This window comes from Nannospalax galili, unplaced genomic scaffold, assembly GCF_000622305.1.
Source record: "Nannospalax galili isolate Female #2095 unplaced genomic scaffold, S.galili_v1.0 scaffold538, whole genome shotgun sequence".
Taxonomy (NCBI): domain Eukaryota; kingdom Metazoa; phylum Chordata; class Mammalia; order Rodentia; family Spalacidae; genus Nannospalax; species Nannospalax galili.
In genome coordinates, this window is record NW_008343842.1 from 3,821,327 (window position 1) to 3,828,551 (window position 7,225).

Genomic DNA, 7,225 nt, shown 5'->3' on the forward strand with positions numbered 1-7,225 from the left:
CATCTGGAAAGGACACCATGACAGTGCCTCAAAATGAGTTGTATACCAGTGTCTGCCTGTGTGAGCACTAGAGTTAAATTTCAGTCCAGTTATCTATGTATGTGCATGTGTATGTAGGTAGGTACACAGGCACTTGTGTGCACATATGTGTAGAGACCAGAGGTCAACATCAGGTGTCTTCCTCAGTCATCTGCCACCTTAGTTTTTGAGACAGAGCCTCACTGATGTGGCTAGTTTGACTGGCCAGCATGCCCCAGAGAGCCTCCTGTCTCTCTCCCTCCCTAGTCCTGGGTTCTGTGAGGTCTTCATGCTTACACAGCAAGCACTTTACCAGCCGAACCATCTCTCCAGCCTTCAGCCCAGCTACTTTCTACCTGAGTGACTCTGGCAAGCTTCATTTCTTACCTGACCAGAGGGATAAAAACCTCACAGGGTGATGGAGAATAGCTCAGCTCTCAAAAGTGCATGCTGATCTTGCAGAGGATCTGAGTTCAGATCCCAGGACCCATATCCAGCTCCAAGGGAACATGAGGCCTCTGGCCTCCTCAGGCAGCTTGCACTCATGTGCACTCACACACCCCCATACACATAATTTAAAAATTAATAATCAAAATAAATCTTTAAAAAAGATGTTTAAGGGGCAGGAGAGATGGCTCAGCAGTTAAGAGCACTGACTGCTTTTGCAGAGGACCTGGGTTTGAGTCCCAGCACCCACATGGTGGCTAACAGTCATCTGTAACTCCAGACCCAGGGGATCTGACCTTCTGACATCTGCATTGCATGATACGGGTGCACTTATATACATGTAGGCAATGCACTCACTCATACAAAATAAAGATAATTTTTAAAAACTTAAAAAAAAAGATGTTTAAAAACCTCACAGGATTAACAGTATTCATTATGTGAGATAATATGTGGAAAACTCCTGGCACATTGCAGACATTTGACAGATGGAGGTTATGGTTGCTATTTCTGCTTCTGGGAAGGAACAAAGGGCCACAGTGTTTGATGGGTAAGGGGCACAGCAGTGCTGGGACAGAGAGGCCTTGGGCCAGGCCAGGCTTTGATGCTGTGAGGTATGAGCGAGGTCAACCAGGCTTGATTCTTACCACCCCTAACAGGTTCCTGTCTGTCACACATTCCTACTGAGAAGGCTCCAAAAATTCCGAGCATTCCAGCAGGCTACCTTTTTTATTGGTAGCCTTGCATATAGTATAGAGACCTAAGAGGACATTTACCTGCCAGGCACTCAGCTCTGATCTGTCCTACCCAACTTACTTGTAAACCCTACTCCACATTTTAAAAAGATGCAGAGACCCCGAGATACAAATCGGAGCTCACAGTTGCTACTCACCAAGGGCTTTGTACATGTCAGGTACTTGACCAGACGCTCCAGCAGATACATGCCTGTGAGGCAGGAATTTTAATTAATACCTCATTCACCCCCCCTCCCCAGTACTGGGGATGGGGGTTGAACCCAGGGCCTCCCACATGCTAGACTCATGCTACCATGAGTTTTACCTCTAGGCTGCCTCTCTGTTTTTACTTGGAGACATCATCTCACTAAGTTGCCCAGACTGACCTTGAACTCACTTTGCAGTCCAAACTAGCCTTAGACTTGTGATCCTCCTGCCTCAGCCTCCAGGGTGGCTGGGATTGCAGGCCTCCACCATTGTGTCTGATTGTAATCCCCATTTTATTGATGGGAAAACTGAGGCTCTGGTAGATAAACTTGCATAGGATGCCATATGAACATCCTAAAAGGACAAAGGACAAAAGGGTAAAAGGACAAAGCCAGGTGCTGAGATATCAGCTGTCACCTGTAGTAGCAGATGAGCGGTCATGTGATATGCCCAAGATCACACAGTGTATGTAAAAGACAAAAGTAGAAGCCAGGTGGCTTCTCATAGTGAGCACCAGGCTAGTTGGGGCTATGGAGAGACCCTGTCTCAAAAAATTTTAAAAAGACAAAGCTAAATCTAGAAGCAGAGTCTGTTTCTCCTCTGACCTGTGATTTCCAGATCAGCGCCCCTTTCTCTGTCCACATGGAGCTGCCAGGAATCTCTTCCTGTTCTCCCTCTTCTTGTTCCTGAGGCTTTGACAGTCACCCATCCTCTCCTCAGTGTCCTGTGGTCCTTGATCTCACACCTCTTCACTTTTCTGAACACTTTGACCACCTCCTGAATAACTCCCATGATTCCTCATCCCCACGTCTGCCCCCTCCTCTCTGCCCACCCCACACCAGAGCCACAGTGACACTGGCTTCCTCTCCACCTGCTCCCCGAGTGCTTTCAGGAAGGAAACAGAAATCTCTAACCTGCCAATTAGTGTGGATCCTAGACACACATGGCAAGAAACATCTCCAACCACCCAGAGCCGGCACCTGTCTACCTTGGCATAGCTGCTCTCCCAAACCTCAGTTTCCCAGTCTTTGCCAGCCCCAGACCCCGTTTCTCCAGTCAGCAACCTCACTCTTCCTCACTGAGAAACCTGAAGCCACATGGCATGAATGCCCCATCCCAACCCTCCACTGCTGGGAGAGAGATCCTGCCTCCCAGCCAACACCACACTTACTGACCTACAGGGGCTCACCCTGTAGATTATCCCACCTGCATCTCGCTGCAGCTGCCTTCCCTCCTAACATAGCACAAGCCTCAGCAACCTCCGCCAACCTTCCAGGCTCCAAGGCTTCTCACAGGAGTATGCCCAGTCCCATCCTGGTTGCCCCTCACTGCAGGGCAGTGTGGCCTGTCACTCCTCCCCAAGGTCTCCAGCAGTTTCCACATGCATCTCCACATTCAGGGCTGCCCGCCAGACTTTATCAAACTCGACCTGGCTTCATCATCCCAAGGCCTCTGAATATTTTTCTTTCCCTTCCTGGAGCCCCTTCATTCCTTTAATCTTCCCTGAACTATTCCATGCTGGAGCAGTTGACATATGGTGCTTGGAGAGATTTATTCTCTCTCTCTCTCTCTCTCTCTCTCTCTCTCTCTCTCTCTCCTCATCACAGATTTTCCGTAACAGACAGCCAGGGTAGTGAGAAGACTATTGACCATGTGTTCACTCATTCCCAAGTTTAAATCCCAGCCCCATCAACGGGGAACTTTTTCCAGCTCCCTCCCCTTCAATTTTCCTTTCCTTATCTAGAAAATAAAGGATAAATCGCCAACCAACCATGCAAGTTCCTAGAGTGCTGCTGACAATGACCGGGGAATTAGCACAGTAGCACAGAGCAGAGGCACCGCGTATGGGAGCCTACACCTCCTACCTTCCCCATCACCCCAAACTTACTTGTGTAAATCCTTCAGCCTTCTGGTTCTTGCTCTACATATATATATGTTCCCTCATTTTTTTGGGGGGGGTGTCTTTTTGAGACAGGGTCTCCCTGTAGCCCCAGCTGTCCTGGAGTGCTGGGATTAAAGGCGTGAGTCACACACCCACCTACTTTAAATTTTTTAAATTTTATGTGTATGAGTGTTATGCCTGCATGTAGGTCAGTGCACCCATGTCCTGCAGTGCCCGTGGAGGTCAGAAGAGGCTGTCGGATCCCCTGGGACCAGAGTTACAGACAGTTGTTAGCTTCCATGTGGGTGCTGGGATTCACCCTGGGTCTTCTGCAAGAACAGTCAGTGTTCTTAACCACTGAGCCATCTCTCCAGCCTTTGAGATAGGGCCTTAAGTAAGCCAGGCTGACCTCAAACTCAATTTATAGCCAAGATGACCTTGAACTTCTTATCTTCCTCCTCTCCCTCTCCAGTGCTGGGATTGTAGGCATGTGCTACCATGCTTGGTTTATGTGGTGCCTGGGATGGAGCTCATGTACACTAGGTTAGCAGTCCAGCAATTGAGCTACATTCTCAGCCCTCAATCTTATTTTTTTATTTTTATTTTTTGGTCTTTTTGAGACAGGGTTTCCCCGTAGCCCCAGCTGTCCTGGAACTCACTATGTAGACCAGGCTGGCCTTGAACTCACAGAGATCTGCCTGCCTCTGCCTCCCAAGTGCTGGGACTAAAGGCGTGTGCCACCACGCCTGGCTTATTTTTCTTTTTTAAAAAATATATTTTATTATTTTTATTTTATGTGTATGACTGTATTGCCTGCATGTGTATAAGGGCACCCGTGTCCTGCAATACTTACAGAGGTCAGAAGAGAGCATCCGATCCCCTGGGCCTGGAGCTACAGATGGTTGTTTGCCACTATGTGGGGGCTGGGAATCAAACCTGGGTCCTCTACAAGAGCAGACACTGCTCTTAACTGTTGAGCCATCTCTCCACCCCCTCAATTGTATTTTTCAAGACTTCGAGCTGAACTTATATCCAACCAAATTCATGGTACCTTTCACTACCTACCCCTGACCCATCTGCTTCCTGTAAGCTGAGCGGCCCCATAACCCACTCAGAGGTCATAGCTGGGCTTCTGTGTCTTGAGATTCTATGGGGCTTCAGGAAGCTCCCTCAAGTCCATCCTTCCTCTCTGTCTCTATAACTGCTGCTGCCTCCAGGCAACTGCGGCAGACAGGGTTGAGTCCTAACTCTCAGCATGGCACATGTGGCCCTCCATGCCAGCCCTGAACCTTTCTCTCCAACATTTCATGCTTCTCTTCTGAGCTCATTTCCCAATACCCAAGCCATAGCATACCCAGCACATACCATGTTCTCACCATCTGGCAAACCATTTAAGATCCAGCTTAAATGGCACCTCATCTTTGAAGTTATCTTGCTGCCCCAGCAGACTTGAGCTTGGTGGTCCTTGACATCTACCCCTCAAGGAAGATCCTGGTGTGTGTGTCATAATGTCTGTCTGTCTTCCACTGATCTGTCTGATCTTCAGTGACAACACTTGTATGGTCTCTACTCTGGCCTTAGCCTCAAGCAAGTGCCTACACATGGTTATGCTCAATGGACACTTGTTGAGTGACTGAAAGGTTAAAGGGATGAGTGGGGTATGGAGATGCATGCCCGTAATCCCAGAATTTGGGAGATGAAGGCAGGAAGGTTAGGAATTTAAAGTCATCCTTGTCTATATAGCAGGCCATCCTGGGCTACACGAGACACTGTCTAAAAACCAGCAAACCAACCAGCCAAACAAATAATGTAGGACTGGAGGAGAGGGGTATTCATGGGAATCCTAAGAGGAAGTACAGCAACCCCCGGCTTGTCTTCCTGCCTCCTGCCAACTTGAAGGTGCTACAGATTGCTTAAAGGGAAAAGGGCAGCAGAGGTTTCATGGGATGATGGAGCAATGTAGAAACCCCATGTTGAAGAAAACCGAGGGTCATGTAGGGAGCCAGGAGAGGATTCTAGCCAGAGCCTCTAATTCCAGAAGATAAAGACCGAGAGCCAGAACCTTCCAAGTCAGAACTCAGGATCTCTGCAAAGGTTTGGAGAATTGGGTGATGACAGCCTGGATATAACAGTCAGAGGCAGGAGACTGGACAGGAAGCCAAAGACCTGGGGCCAGAGAAGACAGACTCAGGCTCTCATCTGGGGGGGGGGGGGAGGAGCTTGAGAGTCCCACTGCCCTGTCAAAGATCTGTGTGCTAATACTTAAAATATCATCATAGTCACTTTGTTTGAGACAGCATCTTATATAGCCTAGGCTAGCCTCCAACTTGCTGTGTAGTGAAGGATGACTTTGAGCTTCTGATCTTGCCTCTGCATCCTGAGTGCTGGAATTACAGGGGTAAACCACCACATCTGGTTTATGTGTTGCTGGGGATCAAACCCAGGGCTTTGTGCGTGCTAAGCAAGCTTTTACCAACTGAGTTACACCCCCAGCCCATTCGAATCACTTCTTTGAGGTGAGACTTCATGATCTTTGGCTACAGAAAGTTGAAAGATCAGTCACGCTTGAGTGGCAGGGGAGGGGCTACAGGAGCCTCACAGCTTGACCTCCTTCCCTCAGCCCTGCTGTCCTCCTCTGGGTCCTCACTTGGATCCTTTCTCAGAGGAAAAGGAGAGGCAGTGTGGGATCTCTGTGTACCAAGCCCAGTCTTGTGGATGTCAGGACTGAAGAAAAGATGGTGGGGTAGTGGGGCAAAGTTCAAGATGTTCTAGAAGCTGAGAACCTGCACCAAGGAAGGATTTTTTTTCCTCTTTGAGACAGGGTCTCACTATAGTAGCCCAGGCTGGCTGCAAACTCAATCTTCCTGCCTCAGAACTCTGAGTGTTGGGATGGCAGGTGTGTGCCCCTACACCAGGTCCAACCAACCTCATTTCTTTTTCATGATCCTTCTCCTTGGAGCTGACTTCAGAGCTAAAGCTGAGATTCCCTGGGGTCCTGCTCTCGTCCAGGAAAGTCCAGTCTGCAGGAAGCCACAGCGGGCTGGAGAATGAGCTCTTCCCAGTGTCCCTAGCCCTACTGCCGTTCCATTCCTTACTCAGCCTGAGGGCTGGTGAGGCAGAACAGGAACTCAGTCTAGTCCTCTGCCTTCAGTCCCTGTTCTGGCTACAGCTGGGTTGATGCAGAAATCCCCAGTGCCTGGGCTGCTGCTTGACTGTAATGCCAGCCTTCACCAGTAGGTGCCGCTGTCTAACATACCATCCTCCAGTCCCCAGTGAAGTCTTGAAATGAGACCTTCCTCTCCAAGGAACACGGAGCCTTAAACACATTTGCAAATAAAATTTTAAAATAAATGAGATACAGCCACACTGGTGAAGTTAAGATTCGAATTAATTGTATATATATTTCTTTATAACCTCTGATCCAATCTTTAATATTTAGTACCCTGTGCCAGGGATTTATAGGATGTTAGAATTCTAAGGTGACAGTTTCTCCTTTCAGGTTGTAATTTGGTAGGAGAAATTTACATAGAACTAATTAGCATATGAGGCCAAATGTAATGAATGTTAAAATATGGAAGTGTCAACATAAAACCCTAATGAGATCATGAAGGAGAAGATTAATTCCATCTGGAGGCATGGGCTCAGGGAAGCAAAGGAGGGTTTAAATACAGAAACACACAGGCTTTCCATATGTGGAGCTGGGGGCAGAGAGAGGATCCAGGTGAGAAGGGCTTGGCAGAGGGGAATGTCTTTGGAGAATCAGTAAAAATCAATAACATGGCTCAAAAAAAGAAAGGTGGGGCCAGGGAGTGGAAGTCAGTGGTTAGAGTGCGTGCCTAAGTGTGCACAAAGACCTGGGTTCGATCCCCAGCTTCATAAAAGTGGGCATGGTGGCGAGGCTGGGCTAGTGAGACTGTGTGTGTGTGTGTGTGTGTGTGTG